Here is a 17,903-nt window from a genome sequence, read left to right as displayed (position 1 = left end):
TTTACAAAATGCTTCTCTATTCTCCACAGAATGAAGGAAATGTAATCAGGTCATGACAATTATTAATAGCTTAAGATCCAGGATTTGCTATATTCACTCCTGAACCAGTCACAGATTTAAGAGCCATGGATCTAGTATATTATTATTATATTTCCTCTAATGATTTAGATAATGGAGTAGAGAGTGTGCTTATAAAATCTGCTGATGACACCAAACTGGAAGGGATTGCAATAACTTTGGAAGACAAGATTAGAATACAAAAGATCTTGAGAAATTGGAGAATTGTTCTGAAATCAACAAGATTGAAGTCAATAAAGAAACAGTGCTAAGTACTACATTTAGGAAGGAAAATCAAATGCACAACTACAAAATGGGGAACAAATGGGGGGCAGTAAGCCTTCTGAAAGAGATCTGGGTATTCAAGTGGGTCACAAGTTGAATATGAGTCAACAATGTGATGAAGCTGCAAAAAGGCTATGTTATTAACTGATATGTAATTTAAGATATGGGAGATAATTGTCCCATTCTACTAAGAACTTGTGAGACCTCAACTGGAATACTGTGTCCATTTCTGGGAACCAGACTTCAGAAAAGATGTGAACAAACTGGAGAGAATACAAAGGAAAGGAACAAAAATTATTCAAGTTTTAGAAAAAAGACTTTTTAAAAATGGGCATGTTAACTTTCGAGAAAAGAAGACTTAGAAGGGACCTGACGATAGTCTTCAGTTATGTTAAAGCATGTTATAAAAAGGACTGTGATAGACTGAGCTCTGTGTCCAACAAAGGTTTAATCTGGTGCAAGGGATATTTAGGTTAGATATTAGGGGAAAAGTTTCTAAATATAAAGGTAGGTTAAGCTCTGGAATAGGCTTCCAAGAAAGGTGTGAAATCTACATCATTGGATGTTATTTAAAAATGTGTTGAACAAACACCTGCCAGAGATGGTTCTGCCTCAGCACAGCGGGAGGGGGCCTGAATTTGATGACTTTTTGTGGTCCTTTTCAACTCTTCATTTCTTGAATTCTATGATACATGAATCATCATGGCTAAATTCATCCTCAAAAAGCTGGGATTTCAAGTTTCTTATTGATATATACTGTACTATATTAATGCCTAAGGGTATGTCTACATTGCCACCCTAGTTCGAACTAGGGTGGCTAATGTAGGCATTCAAACTTGCAAATGAAGCCCAGAATATAAATATCCCGGGCTTCATTTGCATGTTCACGGGCAGGCGCCATTTTTAAATGCCCATAGTTCGAACTACCTGCCCGCGGCTACACGCGGCACAGACTAGGTAGTTTGAATTAAAGCTCCTAATTCGAACTATTCTTATTCCTCCTGCAAGGATGAATGCTGCGTGTAGCCGTGGGCAGGTAGTTAGAACTATGGGCATTTAAAAATGGCGCCCGCCTGGGAACATGCAAATGAAGCCCGGGGTATTTAAATCCCGGGCTTCATTTGCAAGTTTGAATGCCTACATTAGCCATCCTAGTTAGAACTAGGGTGTCAGTGTAGACATATCCTAACACATGTAAATGTTATTGAGCTCCTCAGAAGAGAAAGAGAAAGGTATTATTAGGAGAAGATCAGGTATCTTTTCACCACTGGACTTCATATTAATCTGATCACTCTCCTATTTTTCTGGCTCTTGGGTCAAATTCTACGTGATAGATAGATAGATAGATTTCTCCTACTGAAGGTTCATTTGGTATTAAAGTTCAGTGAATTCACTGAAGGACAAAATTGGTCCTTTAATTATCTCAAAGATATAGTGTAACAATACTTTAGTCTATTTTGTTGGCTTTTCTGTATCAATGCATTCAATTTCACCTCGTACATGTGAATTACATTAAAAAAAATCTGTGTCAAAAGAACACTATTTAGGTTTAAAAGACAAGCATACAAATATTGCTACTGCAGCCTTAATTCTAATCCCTTGTGGACCTGGCCTGTGCAGTGGTACTGTGGAAGAAATAACTTGAACACATAACTGAAGACTGTATTGTAATATGTGGACATAAAGGGGGAGGCAGGCTGAATTAAGCTTTCATGAATAACTGAAAACCTGACATTTCCTAAATGTCAAGTGTTTGCATTTGCAATCTAACATTTGAGAGGCTTTTTTTTTCTTTTATTAATGTAATTTCCCAATTATTTTAAATGAAAAAGGTAAACACACATTCTACTGTATGCATCTAAAACAATTTCCTTATCTTCTTGGAGCAACCTACCCTTACTCCATATTTGTCATCTGAAGAAGTGGGTTGTGCCCATGAAAACTGATAATACTATTTATATCTTTTTGTTAGTGTCTAAGGGTACGTTTACCCTTTCACCCTAGTTCAAACTAGGGATGCAAATGTAGGCAACCGAAATTACTAATGAAGCAGGGATTTAAATATCCCGTGCTTCATTAGCATGATCTCGCCGGCACGTTACTCCACTGAACAGCTGCTTTGAAAGTGAAAGTGCATGCCAGGACACGTTAATTCAAACCAAGCCCCTTGGTTCGAACTAATGTTACTCTTCAAAAAATTGAGTTTTTTGAGGAGTTATTCCAGCGTGAACTTTCATTTTCGAAACAGCTGTTCAGCGGAGTAATGCACTGGCGAGATCATGCTAATGAAGCATGGGATATTTAAATCCCCGCTTCATTAGCAATTTCGGTTGCCTACATTTGCATCCCTAGTTTGAACTAGGGTGCAAGTGTAGACGTACCCTAAGGTGCTACAGGACCATTACTGTTTTTTAACCTCCTTATTATGCATCATCAGCAAAGTTTCAAACCTCAGCATAACAGCCCAAACTTCCCACACCTAAGCTATAATATTAACTTGCAACAAGAAGAGGCTGCAAGAGAAGAGGCTGGGGAATGGACAGGTGGGCTCATGTGCTGGGTTCTGAGGGGTAGCAGCTGGTTAGAGAAAACCAGCCCAGTTTTGCAAACTCTCTCTTCTCCCTGCTATGCCTACCCTAGGGAGTGCCACTAGGTGGTGCACCAGGAGTGGAGAGGTAATGAGATGCTGGGGCCATGTTCTGCATTTGGCAAGTAGTGACTGGGGGTAGGGAGTTTGGTCTGGCTCCTTCCTTCTCCAGCTTCACAGAAGTTAGGGAATTCCTGCTGCAAATAATGCACCTAAAGATGTGCAAATGTAACCTACACATCCAGGCCCGGTCAAAGAGTTCATGGGGCCCAAGGCAGCATGCTGTGTTTGGCTGAGCCACATGACCATGTGGCTCCCAGTCAGGACAGCGTGTGAGCAGCCGGGTGGGCGGGGCTGGGAGCTGGATAGCGCTGGGTCCTGAATGTGCGGAGCCCAAGGCAACCGCCTCGCTCACCTTCCCTAAAGGCCGGGCCTGCTCACACCTACTGGGTGTGGTTCACTGTCCCATGTAGTGGCACTTAGAGCACTTCCAGAGAGAGAGAATGAGTGTGCTCTGAAGCTTTAGCTGAGAGCCAACTGGCTTTATAGCTCGGGCTGTAGAAGCTCATGCTCTAAGCTCCAGAGGTCCCAGATTCCGTTCTGCCTGTTGGTGCTATACATGGGCTTCTGGGACCATATGCTGGCCCTTAGGGTGGGACCCTCTCCTGTGTATTTCTGGTCTGCTCCAGCAGCACCTATGTGTTCCATATATACTGAGTTGCTGCCACTGCTTTCATGCTGGTGTAAACCCAGCCTTAGAAGTTTTGAATTCAAGTTATTATTTTGGCATGGTGCCAAATTTTTCTTGCGGCCTGTAAGTGTGAGGAGGGAAATGGTGAAGTTTAACACCTATATCTTAGCAGAAGCTGAGCAGAATTCCATGAGACAAAGAAGAGGACTAGCCCATTATCAAAAATCGAAGTCCCGCTGCAAACAATAGAGGTGGAGAATTTATTAGAGAAAAGGCTGCAACTATGTCCTATAATAAAAGTGTAAAGCAACTGATATATAGAGATCACTACTAGCTCCCTATATAATCAAGAAAAAAATCTAATGATTAGAAGAAAAAAAGAAAGAAATTATTCAAAGTTCATAGAGGAGCTAATAATAGAAGTTGTACCAATCTCTACCCATGCATAACTTTGAAAATTTATTCTAAGCTTTCTCAGCATGATATTTGTACTAAGCTTGGAAAGTACCATTAGACAACATAAATGAGCGTGTGACTTCTAAGAAACTGAGGCCTTAGATATTTTTTAAGATTTCTACAAAGTCATCTTCAAATTTGCCCAGCAAGAAATGTTCAACGTTCGTTTCATTAGCCAATTTACTTTGTTCTTCCTTCACATTTCTTGCCTAGAAAGTCTAACAAGAATTGATAAAAAAGTTGATAATTTATGAGGTGGTGAATCAAATGTATCCTGCAGTATAAAGTAATTGAAGTCAGTAGAGTTGCATCAGAGGATTTTTTTACACTATTTGTAATACAAACCTGACAAAATTGTGAAAGATGCTCTTTTATAATGTTTTGTATAAAATACATAGTGCATCCAAGGAGCACTGACACTCTCCAGAGCACCAAACAAAAGTAAAAATTAATGACTAGGCCTTAAGAAAAGTTATGTTCTAAGCAGTAGACAGAAATGTTCATTTTCCATTTATTTCAACCTTGCAAACAACCATTCCTTCATCCTTCTCAAATTTATGCAAGAAAGTAGCATTAAACAGAAATGTACCCCCAATTTCTTGTATATTTGTGCCCTTAGGTAGACCACCTGGCAGGAACCTTTAAGATGCTTAGCTTTCAAATTCCTTGTATCTTTCTTGTCTTCGAAATAATTTTTATTGCCTTTCTTGCATGGTTTAATAGTCTCGCTTTCTATCTCTTATAAAACTGCTGCAGGCTACAGCACATATGTTCTCAGAATTTTTATTCTTAGAGAATGTTGGTAATTTATTTTTCCATATGAAGAGTCTCCAGAAAGGCAGCCCCGAAGTATTTTTCCACCCTAGAGCAGGAAGCTTTGCATTGATGTATTTTTCCACCCTAGAGCAGTAAGCTGGCCAGCTAGGATACTGAGATAGGTCCTGTTGGTCCAACTGAGGATTGAATCTGGGGAAGGCTACTGAGACATTGCCAATGGAGGGGTACCATGATGGGCCCAGTTGGACTGTTGAAGGACTGAGCCCAAGGCGGGCTACAGGACATTATTAAGAGCACTGAGATAGTCCCAGTTGGATGGTATACCCTGAAAGGGGTTTGTTTTGTTTCACACACAGATTGCATGTGACTCAGTCAGAGGCCTGTGTCACTTAAGGCCTACTTGATGAACACGTTGGTTGACAGGGAAGAAATAAAGTGGTCAAATTCAAGAAAAAACTGCAAGCATGCACACACTCAACACTTGTGAGATATGGTTGCCCCCCATGACAGGAACCTACTCAAAAGCTTCCTGAATGTCCAAGTTCACTATATGTACTGGATCACTCTTATCCATTTGCTTGTTGATGCCCTCCAAGAATTCCAGTAGATTGGTGAAGCAAGATTTCCTTTTTACAAAGGTTGTACTGACATTTCTCAGCATGTAACGTTCACCTGTGTGTCTGGTAATTCTGTTCTTTAGTTTAAACCAATTGAACTTAGGCTTACTTTACCCATAATTGCTAAAATTGCCTCTGAAGCCTTTTATAAAAATGTGTGATACATTAGCTATCCTTCAGTCATCTGGCATGGAGGCTGGTTTAAGTGATAGTTACACACCTCAGTTAATAGTGATAGAAATGTAGCCGTGTTAGTCTGGTGTAGCTGAAGCAAAATACAGGACTATGTAGCACTTTAAAGACTAACAAGATGGTTTATTAGATGATGAGCTTTTGTGGGCCAGACCCACTTCCTCAGATCAAATAGTGGAAGAAAATAGTCACAACTACATATACCAAAGGATACAATTAAAAAAAATGAACACATATGAAAAGGACAAATCAAATTTCAGAACAGAAGGGGGATGCGGGGGGGGGGGGCAGGGGAGAAGGTAAATGTCTGTGAGCTAAGTCAGTTAATAGTTCTGTAATTTCATCTTTGAGCTCCTCAGTTTGTTCCAAAGCTTTCTCTATTGATACTTCAGTCTGAGACAGTTCCACAGATTTGTGACCTAAAAAGAATGGATCCGGTACTAAAATAGTCCTGATAGCTTTGGCAATGAAGACCAATGCAAAGAATTCATTTAGCTTCTCTGCAATGGCCTTTTTTTCCTTTTATGCTTTTGTAGCACTTTGTGTTGTGGCCCCAAGGATTGTTTGGTAGGCTTCTTGCTGCATTAGTATTTTCTAATCTCTTCTTATCAAACGAGTGTACCAAGGCTGAAGAAACTGTAAGAAGAGAATTCAAAGAAACAATCAGAGATGTCAACTGCCAACACCTGCAGGATTTATTTTCCATTTGGTGTAGATATCTAAGGGAATCAGAACTGTCACTGCTGACCTAATACAAGACATAATAAGTTCACTTGCATAATAATTGAAGGGCTCCTCACCTTTAACCATCATGCAATGGTCAATCTTTTTGTTAGGAAGTAGAGCTGTCATCAAAAGAGAGAGCAACTGCACTTCATACTATGAAAACACAACACTAAAGACTACTTGAGGGAGAAGGGAAATATTAGAAGAGAGGGGGGCAAATTAATCTCTGGTGCAGCTTAGTCAAAGTCAGTGAAATAATGGGTCTCAGTTCTGCTTAATTTCATACTATGGATTTCTTATTTGGTGCATGATAAGTAGTCTAGAACTTTTTTCAGTTCCACTGCTCAGAATTGGATACAGCTGGTCTGGGTATGTCTTCAAAGCCTTGTACACGCAGTGAACAGTACAAATCCCATCAAAATTGAAGTTTGAAATAAATTCACCATTTGCATGCCTGAACAAGAAAAATCTATTTGATCCTCACCAAAATTACTGGTTATTCTCTCAGTTTGTCTTATTCTAGTTTTGTATTTTCATGGGCAATCTATCAGTTATTATAAATTACATAAGGACTTAAGTTTGACACTGACTTAGCTTTCTCTTTTGGTTGAAATTCACAATTAGTAAGGAGTATATTGCTAATCCAACTCACATGATGATTCTCTGTGTAAATTCACATTGCTTAAAATAACAAAACCATATTCACTATAGTTCATCTTTTCCCTTGGGCTAAAGAAGATGTTGGACATTTTTTTCTAGCAACCAAATTACTTTGAACCTATTACTTGGGAATGATACAGCAATGAAAAACTGCTGCTGAATCAAGACATTCTGATGAAATAGAAGAGAGGAAGGGGTTATAACAAATGCAACAAAACAACATGTGTGATTTAGTCTTCATAGCTTTCATTCTCATTTCTTTGACATTGTATTGCCATTCTCTGTATTCTAGATATAACACAATGAATAAAATATAAGAGGTATTTTGCCTACAGTTAATATCTTAAAAAATTGTAAAGTTGAGTCTTGAAGACAAAAAGAGTTTCCAAAGATCTTTACAGATGATAAAACTAGTGTCTTGTCTGTGAAAGTTAAGTCAATGACGCATCAATGCCAGGTACACTAAATGAAGAGACACATTCATGTACATGACCTTCTTATCAATAAACAAGAGAAATACAATGCAAATGGGGCTAATATAAGGTGGGTGCATAACTGGTTGGATAACTGTTCTCAAAGAGTAGTTATCAATGGTTTACAGTCATGCTGGAAGGGCATAACATATGGGCTTCCTCAGAGATCAGTTTTAGGATGGCTTCATCTCAATATCTTCATCAATGATTTAGATGGTGGCATAGGGTTATGAAGTTTGCAGATGATACCAAGCTGCTGAGGGGTTCCAAGTCATAATTCAAAATGATCTAGACAAACTAGAGAAATGGCTGGAGGAAATAGGATGAAGGTCAATAAGGACAAATTCAAAGTACTCTACTTAGGGAGGAACAATCAGTTTCACACATTCAAAATGGGAAGTGACCATCTAGGAAAGAGTACTACAGAAAGGGATCTAGGGGTCATAGTGGACCAAAAGTTAAATATGAGTCAACAGTGTGATGCTGTTACAAAAATAGCAAACATTATTCTGGGATGCATTAATAGGAGTGTTGTGAGCAAGACATGAGAAATAATTATTTCTCTGTACTTTTCACTGATTAGACCTCAACTGAAGTCCAGGGTACCACATTTCAGAAAAGATGTGGATAAATTGGAGAAGGTCCAGAGAAGAGCAACAAAAATGATTCAAGGTCTAGAAAATATGATCTCTGAGGAAAAACCAAAAGAACTTGATTTGTTTAGTTTTGAAAAGTGAAGACTGAGAAGGGGCATGATAACAGCTTTCAAGTACAGGCAGTCCCCGGGTTACATGGATCCGACTTACATCGGATCCCTACTTACAAACGGGATGAGGCAACCCTGCACTGGTTGCTTCCCCCCAGCAGACCAGGGAGACGCGAAGCTAGCGCCCCCCGCAGCAGACCAGGGAGATGCGGAGCGGCTTTTCTCAGCAGACACCTCAGCTTGAGAATAAAGGACTGAGGGAAGTGAGGTGTGGGAGAATAAAACTGAGCTCTGGAGAAATGTTTGGCTAGAGTTTCCCCTACAATATGTACCAGTTCCGACTTACATACAAATTCAACTTAAGAACAAACCTACAGTCCTTATCTTGTCCGTAACCTGGGGACTGCCTGTACCTAAAAAGGTGTTACAAGGAAGAGGGAGAAAAATTATTCTCCTTAATTCCTGATAAGACAAAAAGACAATGGGCTTAAATTTCAACTTGGGAGGTATAGGTTGGACATTAGGAAAATCTTCCTGTCAGAGTGGTTAAGCACTGGAATAAATTATCTAGGCTGGTTGTGGAATGTCCATCATTGGAGATATTTAAGAGCAGGTTACATAAACAGCTGTCAGAGATTATCTCAATGGTGCTTGGTCCTGCCATGAGGTCCCTTAGGGTACGTCTACACTACAGCGCTAATTCGAACTAACTTAGTTCGAATTAGTTAATTTGAACTAAGCTAATTCGAACTAACGCGTCTAGAACTAAAAACTAGTTCGAATTAGCATTTTGCTAATTCGAACTAGCACGTCCACACTGATTGGACGCAGGGGGGCATTTAAGGGCAGCTGAAACAGGTTCTGGCAGGGCATCAGGTCAGTAGTTGCTTTGTGTGGCTGCTGTCTGAGGCTATCTGAGGCTGGAGCTTAAAGGGACCCCCCCTGGACAGCCGGTTCTCAGCTTTTCCTGCTTCCTTGCCAACCTCGCCGAGGGACAGCAAAGCGTTGGTCTCTGTGCCCGTCTGTGTCGGTGCTTCCCTTCGGGGGGGCTGCCGCAGGTGGCAACATGGAGCCACAGCTCGCCCTGCACCTTCTGGTGCACTTTCTGGATTTGCTGCTGCAAGCCTGCCAGCAATGGCTCGAGGCTGCCTGGCACCACCTGGTGCACGTCAGCCCCCTGCCTCTCCGCCTGGCCGCCCTGGGGGCCGTGGAGGAGCCACGGCAGTGCCCCGGCACCGGCGTGCCCCGCCGCGTCTGGCGTCTGGACACCAGCACTGACTGATGGGACCGCATCGTCCTGGAGCGCTGGGAGGACCGACAGTGGACCCAGAACTTCAGGATGAGGAGGGACACCTTCCTGGAGCTCTGCGAGTGGCTCGCCCCTGCCCTGCACAGAAGGGGCACTCGCATGAGGCCCGCCATCCCCCTCCAGAAGCGGGTGGCCATCGCCCTCTGGAAGCTCTCCACGCCGGACAGCTACCAATCTGTCGGGAACCAATTCGGCGTGGGGAGATCCACCGTCGGAGCGGTGCTCATGCAGGTACGGCACTCGTCGGCCACCGAGCCGGGGGGGAGAGGGCCTGCGAGGAGGGAATGGGCCACCCCAAGGACAAAGGGGGGGCGGGAGGAGGCAAAAGCGCCCCGCACCGGAGGGGTCGGTCTGTCCCGGCCGTACTACACGCCGCCAGGGGGGTTGCTACCGGGAGTGGGGCGTGGGGCACTGCCAGGGCACGAACGCTCCCAGCCACCCGGGCGCCCCACTGATTTGCGCTTTGCTGTGTCTCTCTCCGCAGGTGGTCAAGACCATCAACGAGGTGCTGCTCCGCAGGGTGGTCCGCCTCGCCGACCCGGACGCCGTCATCCGGGGATTCGGCGCCCTCGGCTTCCCCAACTGCGGGGGTGCCATCGACGGGATGCACATCCCCATCCGTGCTCCGGAACACCAGGCGTCCCAGTACGTCAACAGCAAGGGGTACTTCTCCATCCTCCTGCAGGCCGTGTGTGACCACCGGGGCCAGTTCACGGACATTAATGTGGGCTGGTCCAGCAAAGCACACGACGCCCGGGTGTACCGCAACACCTCCGTGTGCCAGCGGCTGCAGGCCGGGACCTTCTTCCCCGACCGCCACATCAGGGTCGGGGACGTTGACATGCCCGTGTGCCTGGTGGGGGATGCCGCCTACCCACTGCAGCCGTGATTGATGAAGCCCTACACGGGACACCTCAATCCCTCCCGCCAGGCCTTCAATGTCAGGCTGACCAGGGCCCGCATCGTGGTGGAGGGGGCCTTCGGGCGACTGAAAGCCCGCTTTTGATGCCTCCTCACCCGTCTGGACCTGGCCGAGCACAACATCCCTCCCGTGGTGGCGGCATGTTGTGTGCTCCACAATTTGTGTGAGCGGAAGGGGGAGGCTTTCCTGCCAGCCTGGATGGCTGAGGCTGACCGCATGGCTGGACACTACGGTCAGCACCGCACCGCCGCCATCCGGGAAGCCCAGCGGGGGGCCGTCCGGATCCGGGAAGCCCTGCGGGAGAGCTTCCTGGTGGAGGAGGAGGACTGACCTCTCCCTTGCATGCCCCACTGGGGCCTTCTTCCACCCTACCCCCTTTCCCCTTTCCCCTCCCTACCTACTGTAAATTAAAGATACATGTTTTTCAAACAAAAACGTATGTTTATTTAACATAAGTGGGGTGGGGGGAGGGAGGCGGGAGGGTGGAAGAAGGGAGGGGGAAACCTGGGACGAGGGAGCTGGAAGGGGAGGGAAGGGAGGAAGGGAAAGGAAAGCTCAGTGGTGGGAGTCCGGCTGCCTCTCCCGTCTTGCCACACTGCGGGTCCGGGGGCGTCGGTGGGAAATGGTTGTGGGGGGGGGGCAGGAGGGACAGGGGGTGTGGAGGAAGCAGGAGCGGAAGCAGGAGTGGGAGCAGGAGGGGGAGCAGGAGGAGCAGGGGGAGCAGGAGGAGAAGGGGGAGCAGGGGGAGCAGGGGGAGGAGGAAATGGGAAGCGGTCGAGCAGGCTCTGGAGGTGGCCTCGCAGGGCACGGCCCTGCTCCTCCAGGGCCTCCAGACTCCTCCGGCGCAGCCTCAGGTCCTCCTGGATCCAGTGGTCCTGGGTGCGGAGCTGGTGGTCCATGAACCGGAAGTGCCGCCTTTGGTACTCCTCCTCGTTCCTGGCTCTCCTGCTTGCCCGGGCACGGGCAGCTGCTGCAGGCGGTGTGGTGCACCCTGCAGGCCCAGGTGCTGCAGCTGTGGTGCAACAAGAACAGCGGTCAATTACCCCAAGGGCCCAGGTGTGTGAAACCCAGCACCCCTCTGCAAGACTAAGGCCCCTGCAGGATCCCCAGCTGCTGCTCCTTGGTGGGCAAGGCCCAGGCGCACGGTTCCGGGGCTCCCTCTCACCCCAGCCCCCCGTACACATAAGCGGAACACGATGGTACTCACATGTGGATGCCTCCCCGGCCTTGGACGACACAGGCGAGCGGCTCTGTGGGGTGCCTCTGGGGTCCCGGGTCCTGGGCAGGCTGGCGGCAGGCTCCTGGCTCTCAGAGCCCTCCTCCTCCTCCTCCGTCTCCAGGAGCGGGCCCTCTGCCCCGGGGTCTATCACGTCCCGGGGGGCAGGGATGGCATGAGCCCCGAGGAGGCGGTCCAGGGCGTGGAAGTGGGGGCAGGCCTCCGGGTTGGCCCCTGGCTGGCAGGCCCGGGAGTAGGACTGCCGCAGGTCCTTAATTTTGCACCGGACCTGCTCCCGGCTGCGCTGATGGCTCCTAGCGGCCAGGCTGGCAGCCATGCGGCCGTAGACGGCCGCGTTCCTGTGGCTAGTGTGGAGATCATGGACATTGGAGGCTTCCCCCCAAACCTCGATGAGGTCCACGATCTCCGCACTTGACCAAGTGGGCGCCCGCCTTTTGCGCCCCCGGGCAGGCTCCTGGGAGCTGCCAGGCTGGTCCTGGGGAGCAGTGGAGGGCTGGGTGTCCTCGGGTGGCTGGCTCATAGTGTGGCAGGTGCAGGATCTGCTGGCACAGGTGCTGGCAGCCTTGCAACTGGCACAAACTGTGTAGCCAGCCCGTGGCCCTTTAAGGGCTCCGGGGCCGGGAGGGGGGCAATAGAGTTTCCCTGGTGTTGGCCAGAGTGGCCACCAGGGAAACCTGGGAAGCCTTAGCCTCCCACTAGTTCGAATTAAGGGTCTACACAGCCCTTAATTCGAACTAGCTAGTTCGAACTGGGCTTAATCCTCATAAAATGAGGTTTACCTAGTTCGAACTAAGTGCTCCGTTAGTTCGAATTAAGTTGGAACTAACGGAGCGCTAGTGTAGCGCCTATCAAAGTTAGTTCGAACTAACGTCTGTTAGTTCGAACTAACTTTGTAGTGTAGACATACCCTTACAGTTTCTAGTATTCCATGATTCTATGGCGTAAGCCAATTCTGTGTCTTAAGATTTACAAACTAATCACTTGAATGGGCCAATAAAAAGTGACAGTCTCATTATAAGTAAACACACAATTTGTTATTTTTCATATTTTTATATTATAATTCAATTATTTATAATTATGTTATTCATAATTATATTGTCATTTGTAAATTTTGTCCATGGGGATTTTTAAAATGAATTTTCCATTAATAGAAAAATATTAAAAAGAGGTTCAGATAAGAACAACAAAAGTAGTCAGACCTCTGTGACTGATTTATAAAGAATAATTAAGGGAATTAAATATGTAAAATTTAGCAAAGATCTAACAAAGGGCATATCTACACTGGGGAGCTATTTCAAAATAACTCCTCTTATTTCAAAATAACAAGGGGAGCATACACACAGCAAGCCCATTATTTCGAAATTATTTCAAAATAATGGGCTTGTTATTTTGAAATAATAACCCTTGCTTGTTATGAGGAATAATGCCTATTTCTAAATAGTTATTTCAGAAGTTATTATTTCAAAATAACTTATTTCAAAATAATTTCATAAAGACATAGCAAAAGTGGTGACATAATTGTCTACTGATATTAAAAGACTTCACATTGGCACACATGAGTAAAAAGAAAAGTAATGGAATATTTAAACTAAATATGGAGGAAACTCCTGCCAGTGGTAGAGTCTTCTCTGAAAGGAAGTAGAGAAACCTCCATAATTTCACTGTTGAAACCAGAGGAGACAAAGCATTAGAAAATGTAGTCTAGGAAATAATCCTGCTTTGGAAGGCAGATGGATCACATGAATATATTGGTCTATTCCTTCTGTAATTTATATGACTGTAAATTTAAGTCACAGCACTTTTGTTTTAGAACAATATTGGCAAGGGGACCAAAAGCTCTCAGTTTTATCACCATCATGAGAGTATAATGACATCTCATAGTGATCACAGAAGTTACGAAAAAAATCCTCACTACTACCAACTGCAATATTCCACATTTGGCTTGAGAGTTATGGTGGATTTTCACCTTCATCTAAAGCATCAGACACAGGTTATTGAAAGAGGCAGGTTTCTCATATGGGGCTGAAGATCTGATCTAGAATAACTAATCCTATGTTCCTTTTAAACCATTAGCCAAACCCTGCAGAAGTCAATGGGAGTCTTTCCATGGACTTCAATTGGCTCTGGACCATCTCATAAAAAATAAATCCCAAACCAATGCCCAAACATCAAGAAAGCCCAAGGAATTAGATGCTGACTACCTTTTGTTTAGTAAGAGGAGAATGAAAATAGTGAAATGAGCTGGGGAGACCTTGTAAAAGGAAGTAATAGCTATACTGCATGTTCCCTCTTTCCTGAAACTGATACTTGGAAACAATATGTTGGGAATCTGATAGAAATATGGAAGGGTGATAGAAGGAGGAACATTTTGCAGGATGCCATGCCAAGGAGCAAATGTATGCCCTGATCCCCTAAAAAGGGAATAAACAGCCTCATCAGTTTTATCTGGACATTAGGAGATCAGAATGAAGAAGTTGGTGGCAGCAAGTGCTTCCATACATAGGGCAGCTCTGGGGTTTGGTCAGATATTTGTGAGGTCAGGTCCTGAGTAACCTATGAATTCCCTTCCAGTTTTCCTTCTGTAAATTTAAAAAGGGAAGCTGTGCAGAAGATGAGGCAAAAAACAACAACAAAAGAGTTTTTTCTTCCCCTAAATAACTTTTCCCTGCCACTATTTTTATGTCAAAAGGGGGGTCTGGTGCAAAGTTGGGAAAAATAATAATAATGTATGCTACAGGCATCTATAATTAGTCTACAGATCTGCACTACTACAATTTTATACACTATATAATTTTATGCTCCTGGCATTCAAGGCTTGTAAAACTTATAACCGTTGTAGGCTGCAGACAAATAGGAATGTGTTGGAAATGCATATAAAAATCACTAATCATATTTAAAGTAGGTAAAAGAATTATTCATTCTGATATCTGATTGTTTGCAGTGATCATTTATTTCACTTTTTGATTCAAGAACTGAAAGTACTAACAGCTGGGTGTCAAAAAGTCATGTTGTTGGCTTTTTGCCTCTACAGCCAGTTTAAATCCAACTCTGGCCTGTATTAAGGAAAAGAAGTTTAGGCTTTCAATTTCTTCTCTGAGAGACTATTGTTCCCATCACAGCAAGATCTCACATTTAGCATAGTTGAACATAGTTATTACTGGTTTTTCCTTTAAAATGACGGGACTAAATAAGCTTGCAGAGAAAAAAAATCTCATTGCAATAAGAAGACAATCTTCTCAGATTGGCAATGATTTTCAGGGGGCAGAAACTTACAGAAAAACTCTGTTTTATACTCATCCACAGTCTACTTAGCTGAAAACTTTTAAGAAAACCAGTAAAAAAAATCAAATAATATAATGAACTTGGAAAGTGTATATATGTATTACTGCCCTCTACTGCATAGAATCAGAACTATTCAACTCTGGGTCATAGGTTCTGCCTTCCTACAAGTAATTGATATTTTTTCTTTCATTTCTGTGGTATGGGGGCTTGTGATCATTGCAGAGCATATGGTTTCTGTAAGGGTACGTCTACACTGCGGGTGTTTCCAGGATACTGAAGGTATCCCGAAACAACTCTGCTGCATCCAGGGATCGCTTTTTTTTGCGGAAGTGCAAACGTGCTCTTTCGGAAGCCCTGTCTTCCTCATTCCATGAGGAAAAAAGGATCTTCTAAAAGAGGGGGATTTTATGAAATTTGCCCCAGTATAGATGGGCCAAATTTTGGAAAAAGCCTCTTCTGGAAAAAAAATAGGAAAAAGCTGTAGTGTAGAGCTAGCCTTAGTGAAGTAAAGCGATAACATGCATCATACCATGAAATCCTGGATGGTCAAAAATTGGATATAATACCATCTCAGATGCACAGTTACTCTATATGATAAATATAATGAATTAGTTTGATATTCACTCTTTCCCTTCAAGAGGATTTAGAGTTTCACAGGTAAAATGCTGGTAGTCATATAGTTCCACCAAATCTACTAAATGAGATAAGCAAAAGCCAAATGGAGGGTAGACCTCATAGGGTATGTCTACACTACCCCGCTAGTTCGAACTAGCGGGGTAATGTATGCATACCGAACTTGCTAATGAAGCCCGGGATTTGAATTTCCTGGGCTTCATTAGCATAAAGCCGGCGCCGCCATTTTTAAAAGCCGGCTAGTGCGAACCCCGTGCCGCGCGGCTACACGCGGCACGGGCTAGATAGTTCGAACTAGCTAGCCATTCTGAACTATCTGTATGCCTCGTGGAACGAGTTCAAACTAGCGGGGTAGTGTAGACATACCCATACTTACTATTCCTATGCCAAGCTAATTTGCACACAGCATGTCCTACAAAAAGAGAACTTCAGCTAAAATGAACAGTCACAAGTGAAAGCAAGTTTTGCTAGGTGTTTGCACAAAGAATATGGAAAAAATTATTGGTTCTACATTCTACATGTGGGCATAATACAGACAAACACAATATGACAAGGTCTCTAGAATCATAGAATCATAGATTTGAAAGAGACCTCAGGAGGTCATTGAGTCCAACCACATGCCCGAAGCAGTCCAACCGCAACTAAAGCATCCAGGGCTTCGTCAAGCTGGGATGTAAAAACCTCTAGGGATGGAGATTCCATCATCTCCCTAGGTAACCCATTCCAGTGCTTCACCACCCTCCGGCTGTGTCTACACTGGCCACATAACCCGTAATAGCTATGGAAATGAGAGAAGTCAGAATAGGGAAATGCACGGGGGATTTAAATATCCCCCACGGGATTTAAATAAACAGGGGAAAAGCCGGAAAAGAGCGTCCAGACTGGCGCGATCCTCCAGAATAAAGCCCTATTCCGGAGGATCTCTTATTCTCTTGCAAGTAGGAATAAGAGATCCTCTGGAATAGGGCTTTATTCCGGAGGATCGCGCCAGTCTGGACGCTCTTTTCCGGCTTTTCCCCTGTTTATTTAAATCCCGCGGGGGATATTTAAATCCCCCGCACATTTCCCTATTCTGACTTCTCTCATTTCCATAGCTATTACGGGTTATGTGGCCAGTGTAGACACAGCCTCCTAGTAAAGTAGTTTTTCCTAATATCCAACCTAGACCTCCCTCTCTGTAACTTGACCCCAAAGGGCTTACAATCAAGGTAAAACTTTCTACAAAAAACAACATGCTGAACTGGGTACGTCTATATAGTTAGAAAAAAGATGTATTAAATATGCCATGAAAAAATGGCTTCCTAGTGCAGAGTGCTACCTAACACTGAAGATTTCATACTTAATGGTGCTGTGTTTACTGATTCCAATAATTTTTCATATCTCATCCACATCTTAGGTGTAATATTTGTGGCTGGCTCAAGCGATGCAGTTGTGAATTATTCTGATTTTATTCTTTTAAATTAGGACCTTAAAAGTAGAGACTGCTGTTTATGGAGGAACAGAATGTTTGAACTGGATGTTCTGTCAGAAATTTTGGTTGTACGATGGCTGCTGAACTTCCATCAGATTACACCCATTGATTTTTGCAGGACAAAATATGTGATGGATTGGTCCTTATGAAGATATAATACTAGAGGGTGCCACAAATGAAGAAGGATGGTTTTATGAAGAGAGTACAGAGTTAGGAGTAAGCAGGTAATGTGTTTTATTCTGGGCTGTGCTGTAGACACATGGACTGATCCTGCTATCACTTAGGACCTGATCCAAAGTCCACTGAACTCAATGGTAATATTCCCATTATCTTTAGTGTGAGAATTGGATCAGACTTTTACATACTGTTTTCAGCAGACTTAGAGTATTATGATTCACATAAGTATAAAGGGCATGATTAAGTATCTAAAATGGTGGTACAAGGAGGAGGGAGAAAAATTATTCTTCTTGGCCTCTGATGATAGGACAAGAAGCAATGGGCTTAAATTGCAGCAAGAGAGGTTTAGGTTGGACATTAGGAAAAACTTTCTGTCAGTGTTGTTAAACACTGGAATAAATTGCCTAGGGAGGTTGTGGAATGTCCATCACTGGAGATATTTAAGAGCAAGGTGGATAGACATCTATTAGGGATGATTCTAGACCTTGCTTGGTCCTGCCGTGAGGACAGGGGCCTGGACTTGACCTCTCAAGGTCACTTCCAGTTCTATGATTCTATGATTTTGCTCCTTTTATGTGTGACCTTGAGCCATAAGCAAGTTTCAAGCATAGAAAATATAATGGGAAGGAAAAAGAACACATCTAA

Source organism: Pelodiscus sinensis, chromosome 3, assembly GCF_049634645.1.
Source record: "Pelodiscus sinensis isolate JC-2024 chromosome 3, ASM4963464v1, whole genome shotgun sequence".
Lineage (NCBI taxonomy): Eukaryota > Metazoa > Chordata > Testudines > Trionychidae > Pelodiscus > Pelodiscus sinensis.
The sequence above is the reverse complement of the archived record's forward strand: the minus strand, read 5'-3'. Positions refer to the sequence as shown.